Raw genomic sequence first — 12885 nt, 5'->3', positions numbered from 1 at the left:
AGTAGAGTTTGATGCAACTATGACAGACAACATTATAGTTTTCAAATGTAACAATGCCTTCAATTTATTCCAGCTGAGAAATAAGCACAAGTTGTCTTACAATCTTAAATACAACAAACCAACCAAAACTCCATCACCATCAGAGTATTACCCCGGACATTGTGTCAGAAACTGCAGTGTTGGGGTCAGCACCCCAATCGGCCAGGCAGGTTTCAACACCCTAAATAACCATGCTGTTCCCTGTGGCCTCAGGTTACCACACTGTTCATGATGCCCCATGCTGGCAAAAACACCACACAACTGAGGCATGAAAGAGGACATCTGGAGAACCTACCGAGTTCCACCCACACGCTAGCTAAATGTGGAAGGTACTTTGGCTCGTGCATCAACATGAAATGTTCCTTCAAGAAGCGTTTAACAAACACATCACAAACGTATGACATCCTCTGAAAAATAAAATATTTCATTCCACTGAGCTTTTCAAGCCCTAGAATTCTCCCACATGGCCCTCTTCCAAGGCATTTGACTCAACATGCAGAAATTCCACGCGCAATGAGAACGCTCTAAAAGGAGTGGGCATTCCCCTTGGGGTCAAAAAAGAACATTGGAATTTTATAGTGTTATTTTTAGAGCATACTGTGCAATCCACTAACAGTCAGAATAAGAGAAACATGCAAGGATGGGTGAAAGGATGCTACTGCTTCAGGAAAAGTGACACTTTGCCCCCACCCCTTTTTCTGTGGCAAAGGGCCTGGTGTTCTACTTGTAGGGCCTATGTGGTGCCCACCATATGTTCACTGGCTGGTGTAACTGGAGGCACTAGACTGGTACTGCCTTTCTGTAGAACAGACCCTGGCCTGAAATGTAACCCTCTGTAATGTCATCACACTACTCAAGCCCACCTACCAAGTGAGGTGAGGGTAATGGATACAGGAGTGGAGTCTGGAGCTGGAATGTTGGGCTGGCCTCTCGCAAGGTGGCTAGGTAAGACCATTTGCCTTCTAAGCAACTACTTTGCAGGTTTGTCCAGAGGCAGAGAATTATGGCCTAGTGTCTAGACTTCCTCAGAGCAAGGCCAGTGCAGCCATCCCCTCCTTCCAGTGATTGGTATTGGTTTTATATCACCAAGTATGGGAACATTGCACTAATGCAGATATCAGCCCCAAAGTCAGCAGAACAAAGGTAGACATTCCATGGGAAGACAGACTCTCAAAGAAGTACGAGGAACCAAGATGATTCCCTATTTCATTTTAAAGCACTCTACTCAGCTTTAGACAACATGGGTGTTCCGCTGCACAGTTATGCATCTTTACACAGGATGCTGTCCCATAGACTTCCCAGTCAAACAAGCAAACCCTGCACATGGGCGCACACTGCCAATATATCCCCTATAGATTCCAATCTAATGGAATGGTTCTGGCATCTGCTTGTGAGACCATCCAATGAGCGCTTGCCCCAAGTAATCCTGAGGCCTGTCCCATATTCGAATTCAGTGCTAACCAGGGTAGTTACTTTGAATTGATATGCAAAGTCGATAGATATGCACAAGCACACATAAATAACAGGAGAACTATCTCAGATGCAGTGATGCTTCAAATGAGAGGAATATGGTTGATCAGAAGCATTATAACGTTGATGAGCTTCAAAGCCCCACAGGTGAGCAGTAAAGGGCAGCATTAGACTTCTTCAAAAGTGCTCCAAACGCCCCCAGAAGTGGTTGTGTTGCTACGAATGAACTCCAGTGTCCCCCGAGACAGAGTGCTGAGGAGCAGTAACAATTGGCAGATATGCTCCCAAGTCCCACATTTGAGCTCCAATGAAGTGATTATTGATGAAAACAGTGTTAGGGAGAATTCTCATAAATGTGCTAATTCCCTCTACCTTAGAGACCCCCAGCTCGTTTGCTGAACTTTGGGACTCTGAACTTTTTAATTCTGTTTGTTTTCTGTGTTTATTTCTTTTGGTTAGGGAGTTTTAGATAACTCCATAGGCATCATCTTTTCATGTGTGTCACACAGCACCCTCAGTGCAGTGACACAGGGATGTCTTTTTAGACTTCCCAAAGGTTTAAATACCTTCTCTGGGATACACTACTGTTTCCCAGAGAATGTAAGGTTATATTGACTTTACTAATCTTTTTAAATTCCTAGACCCAGCACACACTATCTTCCTATAGAGTGCTGAAGGGGTTACCTAGTATCCCCTGTGTCTAGAAACTCATGTAGCAGTCAAATGCTACCCTTTTCTATTGAAATGGCTGGTGGCAGTGGTTTTAGAACAAACTCCATGATTTTTCCCGACCGCGAAGACCTAGCTAAAAATATCGGGAGCCATGTTTTTCAAGATGGCGCCTTAAGCCCCATTGTTTAAATGGGTCCTGGTCTTCTTTTTTCACCATTTCTTTTTGGAAAGGTCCGTCTAGTATTTGTATCTGCGCACCAATCAGGTTTGGTCCCTTTGTTTCCATGCCTTTGGCAGGCTTCAGGACTAAAGACCGCCTCTGGCGTCTGAGTGTCTGGGGTGGGCAGGAAGTGAGGAGGTGCCCAAAACTCCCTGTGCTTAGTCTCCTAGAAGACCCAAATGCACTTTAGCGTGATTGGATGGCTGACTGACCGGCAAGGACAGCCACCCTGCTGGGTGAGTGGCAGCTAGGCTGGAATGAATGGGAGAAAACTGTTTAAAAGGCAAGTCTCTTGGACTGGAAAGCAGAGTCGACCACTTGAACGAAAGAACCAAAGACGAGCTGGAAGAGGACGGCTGCTGCAACTCCTGGACCGTTGGTTTGCCCGGTGAAGCCCTGCTGCAGGTCTGAATTGCCAAGTTCACCTCGACAGAGAAGTCCCTTCAAGGACGACTTCTTCCTTTGAGTTGGTGGGACCAATCAACTTGTAAGCCACCTGGATACCATTCTCGATGCTGGTTAGGATTAACCACGGGGAAGGACAGCAGCTTGTGTGCTTGAAGAACAGCTACTCGAACTGAAGTGACTCCATTTTGTCCGTTTTTTCCGACGATCCCGTGCAGTGCAGGAGTCCTCCCTCTTGTCCCCACGACTGAGGCTCCGGAACAGTGAGATCTGCAGGAACTATCAGGAACCAACATCTTCAGCTGCATCTTTTCCTTCATACTAAGGTACTGTGCCAACCTGATTGAGAGAATGCTTCTCTCACAGTGAAAGTTTGTGAAACTTTCCCAACTTACAGACCTAATCAGCTTGTGACCCAACATATGATCCTTTTTGGTACAAACTACTTTTGAGAACTTTGGCAAAGACTTTACTGTTTACTTCAAGAACTGCTCTTTCCTATCCAAGACACTGGTCCATTGACTTTGGCCTATGCCTAGTGAACGGAATCCAATCCTCTAGTGAACTATAACTATTTTGACTGCCTAAGAAAGTATTTGTGATCTATTCTGCTAACTTGTGCCTTTTACTCCCATTGAAAGTAACTGAAATGCCATTTTGCTCCTATTTCAGGGGAGCTTAATTTGGTCAGAAACTTATTGGTTTGCTATTGAAGTGTGTTTGTGTATAATATTAAGTTGCCTCCTTCTAGTGAATGTTTTCTAAATGATTGTGTAATAAATTAATAAGTGTTTTACCAAGAAACCTTGAGTATAAGTGTCTACTTGAACCACTGTGATTGTAAGACCTCTGTGTAACCGCTTGTACTGCTCACATTCCCTCTTGAGATAAGCCTGGCTGCTCAGCTCGCTACCACAAAGGTTGGTTTTTGCTTACACCTGTAGTCCTAATTGTATGTGGTGGTCCCAGGGGGTACTGCATGACATTCTGCCTAACAAACAGCTCCAAAAGCCCAGAGACGAATTCCAGTAGCTGCAAAGAATCTTTGCAAATTTCAAGTGAACACCCAGAGTGTGCTGAAGAGTTTCAGTGGTGACATCGGTAAGCTACAAACTCATACAGCTGCAAATGATCTCCGCTAGCACAGAGCCCAGCACCAGTGTCTGGCGGTGAGTCCCAGTGCCCTGCTCAGGAGTTCCAGCAGATGAAGATGAGTTGCAGTAGCTGCAAAGAAGCTTTAGAGAGTTCGGGTGAGCACCCAGAACGTGCAGAAGAGTTACAAATGCCTGCAAATGTAATCCAATAGCTTGAAGCACTATAAGCAAAGCTAGCTGCAAATGTACGCCAATAGCAAACAGATGACCCTCAGCTGCTGCCCGGATCTACAGACATTTTATCATCTGAAGAAGACTATTGGATGATCGCTAACTGAACACATTGTTTTTAGTTTTTTTTTTTTTGGTTGCTATGTAAGTCCATGCAAACTCATTTTGGCAAAAGTATTGTTGGCATGTGAGTGGACTACTCAAGAGTGCCGGGATAAGAGTGCTCAAAAATCTATTGTGCTTCAAGGGCAAATGCAGTGCACATAGAATGCTTAGGTGTGGGAAGGAGGAAGAAGATCGGTGGGATGCAGAGGGTAATGGGGGACTTCTACAGGTAAAGAGGTTGCACCTGGGCATAAGGAGGACAGAACGGCACCAGGGGAACGTTCTGTTTTCTGGTCGATGTCATCCAATTTCAGTATTTTCCTCCCGGTTGTTTCTCAAAGAACGCATGCAGATGGCCGCCAAAAGTCAACAGATGAGCACCAAATGCCCACATATGTGTGCCAATAGCCTAGAGATGAGCAGCAAACAAAAGCCTGATGGTGTAAAGAAAAGCCTAAGGAAGGTTATTCTTAATATATAAACGTACATTCTTTTTTTCTGTCAGGTGGTTCCCATTTAAGAAGATATGACGGGTCCCAGCGCCACTGTAGGCCATTAAAAGAGTGGTATAATCCATCATATTTTATTTAAATCAGTGAAGTAGTCACGGGTGGCACCTTGAAGAATTACAGCAGACCACATGTGATTGAATCTGTGCCACGCTGCAAAAATGTTTACAAAGTAACAAAAATCGATTGATGGCGGCTGAAATGTCCATGCAAGTGTCTATACACCCCCGCCCCCCTTGATGGGGTGTGTAAGGTCTACTCCATCTATATCTCTACTGTGCAGTCCAGTGCTACAACGTGGCACTGTATTTCCTTTTAGACAGGATGTAGCCTCAGCTGAACAATGTCAGACTTCCAGTCATCAATCTATTTTAATTACATTGTACAATTTGCTGCAGAGTGACAAACATTCATTCTAAAATGCCTCCCAACAGCTCCCCCGATTTATAAATCTGAGGGTTCACTATGGGGCCTCATTTACATATTTAAATGTGGTCAAATGCTATTAGTTGATGTGCCACCCATGACCGCTTCAATGGTTTGCATAAAATTGAATGCATGTTACCTAGTGCTGCAAAATGTCTCCACGGTTGCCAAATCCAGGAAAGAAAACAACCCAGGCACATGCAGAGTGACTTTAATGCACTGCACGCAGTAATCAGTGTCCTCAGTGGTCAGAGACATTCTGGGTTAAAAAGATTTCCGCTTTGCCTTCTCTTTTTATTGTTTGTTTTGTGTAAACTTAAAAAGATAAAAGTGCTGCAAAGGCTAGAAGCGGCTATTGTGTCTTAATTGGTGCAAATGGTGGGCGATGGATGGGAATGGGAGGGATGCATAAAGATGCATGCTGTGTGACACTATGACAAAAGAACGTTGCTTTTTTCTCACACTGTGTTTCGTCCTAGATTCAGAGGTATTTTGAGGTCTCCGGTAAACTGCATGCTGATAATTGGAGGCTCCCATTCAGGATGCGATATATAGAGCAAGAAACATACTCTCTGCTCAAATTTATTGTTGGGTTGGTTTATCATGTTATTGCTGCACGTTTTAAGTCATCCTGTTATTTTTTTCCTGTGTTTTACACGTTTCACAAGTCAGTCACTTCTCTGCCACACCTCCAGCCGCCTGCCCCGCCCCATGACACAACCTTGCCCCTTTCATGAGAACCCAGAGTAATGTCAGTGGATGCTCTGAGCAGAGCGGGGCTTTGGTGTACGCTGCATTAGCAGCGACGCACACTGCTCCTGGGGATCCAGGTCAGAGGGATTTGGGAAGCCCTGGGACAAAGTTGATAGGATGTAATCATGTTCTGCAATAATGCTGATGTGTTTTGTCCTACGTATTACAGAGCCGTCACTGTGGAGATTTGTTATGAACGATTTCCATGTATGGGTTATTTTCCCTCCAGTTGTGTACCCCCACCTTGTTGCTGTTGTCTGACCAATCTAGACAGACTTTTGCCAGTGGAGCCCAGCCTTCTGCTGTCCTCTGCTGGGCTTTTGCTCATTTTGTTATGGGGAAACTGACATGCCCTTCAGACAGTCAGTACTGGGAGACTTTGTTTCGCTTAGCCTTTCACTTTGTTGCTATTCTTTAGTAAGATTATATCAGTGCACTGAGTACCTTACAGTACAGTGGGCTGGGGTACCTTTTTCATGTTTGAGGCCCTAGACACCCTCTAAGGATTTATGGCGAATGTACAAGTGTGTGTTTGGCAGAGCTAATGGCAGCTGTTAATTTAATTGTGTTTTCAACTCTTTTCAATGGTCCGAACTGCGTTTACTGCGTTTGGCCCAGTACAGTGGCCAGTGCCTAAAATGGCCATGCCACAAGGCCCTTTGGTCTGTCATTTGGCCGTATTGTCCCTTTGTCTTCCACAGGTCGAGCAGACCCAGGAAATTCCTTATTTGGTCATGCAGACCCCGGTGCAAACCAAAGCTTTTGCAGGCTTCTGCATCCCTTGTGTGTGTGCCTCCAGGATGTGGGCTGGAGATGTCTTGTTCCAATACACATCCTGGGTGCCAGGATGTCTGGTGTGCTGGGATGACTGGGACCACCATGGTCCGTGATTGATCCACGTCTGGGATGGCTGTATGTGAGCAGATCTTCTATTGGTTTCTGTTCGTTTTGGCGTGAAGGAGATTTTGCTTAAGAGAAGGCATTTTACACCCATTCCAGGTCGATCGTCTGAGTTCACACTGAACTTGGCAAAGGAACCAAGTATCCTGAATCAACGAAGCAGATCCGTGGAACCGCTGATGATCCGCTGAAAGGTTTGGCCCGTCGTACCCCCTGTTTCTGATAGAACCTAGAAGGTAGAAGGAACACTTCTACCCATTGGATTAGTGGGAATAACTATTCTCAGCACCCCCAATTTAATCCGTAAGCAAGCCTCTTCAAAAGTGTTCCTGGATCGGCCAGTGAACTGACCAGCTCGCACAGGACCTATTGCCCTGGAACTGCCTTTGTCTGAATTTTTTACTTGAGCTTTGGGTGACCGTAAACTCTGGGCATAAGGCACTGTCCTGCTGAGTCTCGCACACCTAGCACTCCTAGGTCTGGAATTAGGAGAGTATGCCTGAACCCGAGCATATGCGGCCACTGTGTCCCCCAGCTGTGGTGACAAACTGCCGATAGCCAGCCGATCAAGTGGCACAGCGAGTAGAGCGCTCGCTTTGACATCAGTGCAGAGCCTGCTGACACAGGTTCGAATTCCGGCAGGGCCAAACTCAGCCTTTCATCCTTCTGAGGTCGGTAAATGAGCACCACACACCAAGGGTAATAATGAGCAGCGCTCAGATACCCGAGGGTTTGTAGCGCTATATAAATGCTAAATTATTATTATTATTACCTTGCATGTGAGTGCAGAACGTGGTGGGGCTGCTCTCACTGACAGCTTTAGCAGAGCTGTCGCTGCACTCAACCATGGGGGCCATGAAGAAAGGGATGATGTAGAGTCCCAAGTTTTATCTGTCAGCTCTGATGCTGAAGCCCTGCTTGAATTCAAGAAGCAAGAACTGCTGTTTAAGCAGAATGAGTTTGAGTTCAACATGGCAAAGCTGAGAGTTGAGCAGGCAGAAAAACAGAAGGACAGGGATCACCAGTTGGAGCTGGCCAAGATTTAGGCTACAACGGGCTCCTCCAAGGGATCTGGACATGGGTCTGGGTCCTCCTCTCATCCAATAATTCCTAATGATCTGCTTAGTATGCTTGATGAGAAGAATGACATTATGGACTGGCTGACTGCAAGAGGTTGTGGATGCTGACAAGATTGCACTGTCGACTACCCCATTCTGGCTGCAGTCCCATTATGGAAATGTCGAAGACTGATAAAGTAGATTTTGCAAAATTTAAGCAAACTCCCATCTTAAAGTTTGGGAAGACTCCTGCTCAATACTTTAATAGATTTAGAAAGTACAAAAAGAAAGAAGGTAACACTTGGGTGCCCTATGTTACTGATTCCTTGAAAAACATGACTAGCTGGGTTGAAGGCTATAAGGTCACCACTTTTGAGGGTATGATATGTTTAGTCATGCTTGAAAATACGTGTGCATCTTGTTCCCCTGAGCTTAAGCAGCACTTGACTGATTCAAAGGAGACAGATCCTAAGAAGCTGGCTAGTGCCGCAGATTTGTGGGTGTCACACAAAGTGTCCCTTGAGGATAAGACTACTCCTGGTAAACAGGAGGAGGGGAAAAAGCACAAAGATAAGGAAGGTGGGGAATCTGATAAAACGTCCTCCCAAAAGAGCCACAAAAAGAGAAACAAGGGTAAGTCCCAAGAGAATGTTCACGGTAGTTGGAGTTATACTCCCAGACAGGACTCTGGTTATAGTAAGCCTCACTATGTCCCAAGACCCAGTGGATCTTGTGTGGCTTGTGGAGCAAATGACCATGTGAAGAGGGACCCCAGAAGTAAGGTCAACACCTTGGGGATCTACTGTGTGCGTCTGGCCTTCCCCTACTATGAGGAGAAAGAGATCACAAAGGCATCCTTTTTCTCAGACTCCTTTCCCAGTGGGATAGCATCTGAGGTAGTCCTAGTTTCCCTTGGTTCCTGGGTGCCTAAAGTATCAGAGGGTTATGCCAGCATTCCAGACAATACCAAGCACTACTTTAAGGACAATGTGCTAATCAATGGAGATCTCTTTCTTCGGCTGGGCCCTTCCTCTGGAATAGCCTCCCTGCCACTCTGAAACTTGAGGAGAACCATCTGTGGTTCCGGAAACATCGCAATACCTTCCTCTTTGCTTCTGCCTTCCCCTCTCATCTCCCACACTGATCTGCTCTCTCTCGGCACCGTGAACCTGGCCTACCCTCTGACTTCTGGACCCAGGTACATGCTCATCCTGCCACCCACCCGCACTGCCTCCTAGCAATTCCTTGCACTGGGGTCTGTATCTGTAACCATACAGCCCCCTTTTTCTCCTGCACTTACCTGACATACCCTGTCTGTTGCCTCAAACCCAGCCCTTGCCACTTACTGGCTGCACTACCACTGTTTGTTGCGTTTTATTATTATTATTTTTTCCTCTGCTCAGCACTTTCCACTTCTCCCCCCTTCCATGAACTATTCCCCTTTCCCTCTCCCATGCACTTGTGCGTGCTCAATGTCACTGTGCCTAGTAAGATTGTTGTTTTTGGTCTCCCTTGTTTCCCTCCCTTGCCTTGTTGTGCTCTGAAACACTTGTGTACGAGCGCAATACAAATAAAATATCAATATCAAAGTAGATGCTCCTGCCCTTAGGGTTAGTGCAGCCAGCAGAAGTGTGGTGGACTCCACATTGGTAAACCCAGAGGAACTTGCCAGAGCTCATTTGATGCCCACCAAGTTAGCTCATGGCCCTGTTCTCAAGTTCCCAGTAATACCTGTAAATCTTACTATAAATGGTACTATGGTCAGAGGGGCGTGGCTTGGGTCCATGGACTGACAACGTCCTTCTTCCATGCTCCTGCCTCGATCCTTACTATGATCCTCACGAACATGGCTGGATCCACTTTACAGCTCATATAACCATATGCTCATCACAAGCAAGCGATCCTGCATCCTTGCATGCCATTTGGGGTGACAAACGGAACAGGTGTCCAGAAAAAACATAGCCTTTGAAACTTGGCCCCCTAGCTCCAAAGATAGCAACCGAGACTCTGCTCTAAGCCCTGGGAGCAGGAGGAGATGGACGCAAGGCAGGGCAGCAGCCAGCGATCCACGACAGGGGGTGCCGGCGGTGTCTGTGTCCCGGCCCCAGTCCCCCACCGCTGCGACCTCCTAGCTCCCTCGGAGCCCTGCAGTGCACCGACTGCCCGGGACTGGCTCCCGGCTCCTGACGCGGCAGAGGCAGGGGAGCCGGGGACCCAGACTGGCGCTGGCCCACTGTGAACACCAGGCTCGACGGCGCAACGGTGCCCTGAGCCGATCCAGGAGCTCTACCGGGGTTGGGTCCCCCATGCACCCGGAGCTCCCTCACAACGGCTGCTGCCTCCTCCCCTCACACGCAAAGGCACAATATTTAATCCACGCCTCAGCGGGACCCAAACGCCTGCAAACGAGGACATCCTTAGGCAGGCAGGACTTCATAAATCTTGCAACAACCATAGCTCAGCCTACCTGACTCCCGGCCCAGGCATTTTCATGACAGCCGACCGTTGCTGCCCTGGTAGAACACCCACAGGCTCAAAATAAATTACGGAGGACGCGTGACTGGCCTCTCCAGCTACATTGAATCCTGGTAAACCCTAGCAGGCACGAACGGAAGAAGCTGTGACACTTGGCATTGAGGTGGGGTGCCACCTGGGTCCAGGGGCCGGGAGCCCTTGTCACCGGGCCCGGCACAGCATTGACCCTCACTGGGACAGCCGGTCTGTGGTGCCTTAATCCCTAGCCACGGTGCGCGTGGGTCACGGCAGCCTCAGGGCCATTGGGCCCCCCACCACTTGGCCTTCACAGCAGCCGGTGGGTTCCAAAGGTCACGCAAGTAATGTAGCTCGGCCCCACAGGGCGCAACAAAAGCAAGGTCCACACACCAGGCTGGAAGCCCTGACCCGTGCTATTAAACCCTTACAAGGCGCCGAACAACAAGACACAAGACCCCCGGAGAGCTGTTCTCCTCCCTTTGGAGCATACATTTGGAGTGGGCGCCCAGCCTTGATCCCAAGCCGGCAAAAAGACTTTGTCGCACACCAGCTCCTTCCAAGCAGGAACCACACGTGGGCCCCACATCTTGTGGTCTAACAGTTGAGACCACCTACCTTTACAGACGTAAGCCACCTCCTGCCTCCACATGGCCACTCTGAGCTGTGTCCACCCTCGCGTGCATTGGCCGTCGACTCCTGGAGGAGACCTTGAAGGTGCTCAATTGGATGGCCCCCCGTATACCTGGTCCGCCGACTCTACAACGCCTATGGAGAAGCCCCTACTTTAACCCCACCAGAGGCCACAACCACGCACAACTATACAAGGCCCTGAGATAACGAGACCAAGACAAGGACACCACGACAGAAGCTCTGTACAAAGGAAAAGGGCAGCACCCCTATTGTGAAATGCCAGCTAACAAATTGCCCTCCGCCTGTTGGAGGCCTCCCACCCCAGCCTCCGAGGGTACCCAGCACCAACCACTCTAGTGTGCATGAGCACCCCCTTCTGGAGCAATCGTTGGCAACTCACATTCTGAGATCCGGGCCTCAGCTAGGCCCTGGGCAACGCGGGAGATAGCCTCACCTTCCAAACGAGCCGGCCCATTACAAGAGACCATGCCGAACACTAAAGGCAAACCTAAGACCACCATTATGGAGTCCTTCACGGCTGACAAACCCACAAATCAGGACCAGCAGGCTAAAGAACCCAGCCCGCGACAGGCAACCCCTGAAAGGAAAGATAAGGAAAATCAGATTTAGGAGGCCATCAGTGGGTTATGCTCTTTTATGGACACGAAAATTGGGGAGGTGAATGCAGACATGATGCTGATGCGACAAGACCTATGCAATCTCAACGATCGTGTGTCCACAATGGAGGCAACACACAAGGAGTCAACGGAGACCCTCAAAGACATCCTAGGCTGAGTCCAGGAACTCGAGAAGCGAAATAAATTCCTGGAAGAAAGAGCTGGAGATGCAGAGGGACGTGCCAGGCGCAATAACGTGCGCCTACTTGGAATTCCCGAGGGGATGGAGGGCTCTAACCCTACCATCTTCATAGAAACTCTCCTACAACAAGAAGAAGGTGCTGCTCACCTTTTGCAGGGCTTCGCGGTCCAGCGAGCACACCGATCCTTACAGAAAAAGCCACAACCCGGGTCTTACCCGTGCCCCATGATAGCCAGAATTCTGAATTTCCAAGACAGGGAAACCATTCTGCGCTTCTCCCGAGAAGGCTGGTGGAAATCACGAGAGACAATGCCAAGATCGTTATCTACCCGGACTACACGCCATTAGTACAGGGCAAGAAATTCTTTTATTCCAATCAAAGCCAGACTTCGCCAGTTAAACATCAAATACATGTTAATGTACCCCTCGAGGCTCAAGCTCATTTACAAAGGCATAGCAATCTTCCTGGAGTCACCGGAGGCATCCACTTTGTGGCTGGAGCACAACAACCTGGTGGATGCTGCAGAGAAGGCGATGTGACCCGTGTGCCGAGCCCACAAGCCAGGATCTCCCAACGACAAAGTGACTACATGGATCAAGCCACAGAATACACAGCATAAGGCAGGAAGAATCGACGCACCAGACCGGCCCCGAACACCCCCCGGAGAATGGAATTGCAGCAGCATGTTGCTGACCCATCTTACCTGCTCCAGATGACCCGGAAGGGCCCTGACAGAGCGGGGGCACCCGAGCAAAGCAATGACTGCACGACTGCTGGGTGCACTTGGTCCACTTGGACAAGTTTGGTTGGTTTTATTTGTTTATGATGGTTGAAAAGTCCGACAGTCCTCAACATAACTATCCTACAAAGCCGAAGGGCACACTACTACGGGCCGGGGGCCCAACTCTACAAGCATGGCAGCTGACATCAAGGTACTGACATGCGCAGAAACAGGATAAGATCCTTCGTGAGGAGAAAACATGTCTCTATCGCAATGCTTCAAGAAACACACCTCGTTGCAGAAGTCGACTCTCGAATCACAGACTGGTGGGGCGGACAA

This window comes from Ambystoma mexicanum, chromosome 3q, assembly GCF_040938575.1.
Source record: "Ambystoma mexicanum isolate Mex_15411 chromosome 3q, UKY_AmexF1_1, whole genome shotgun sequence".
Lineage (NCBI taxonomy): Eukaryota > Metazoa > Chordata > Amphibia > Caudata > Ambystomatidae > Ambystoma > Ambystoma mexicanum.
Note: the sequence above shows the minus strand (reverse complement) of the source record.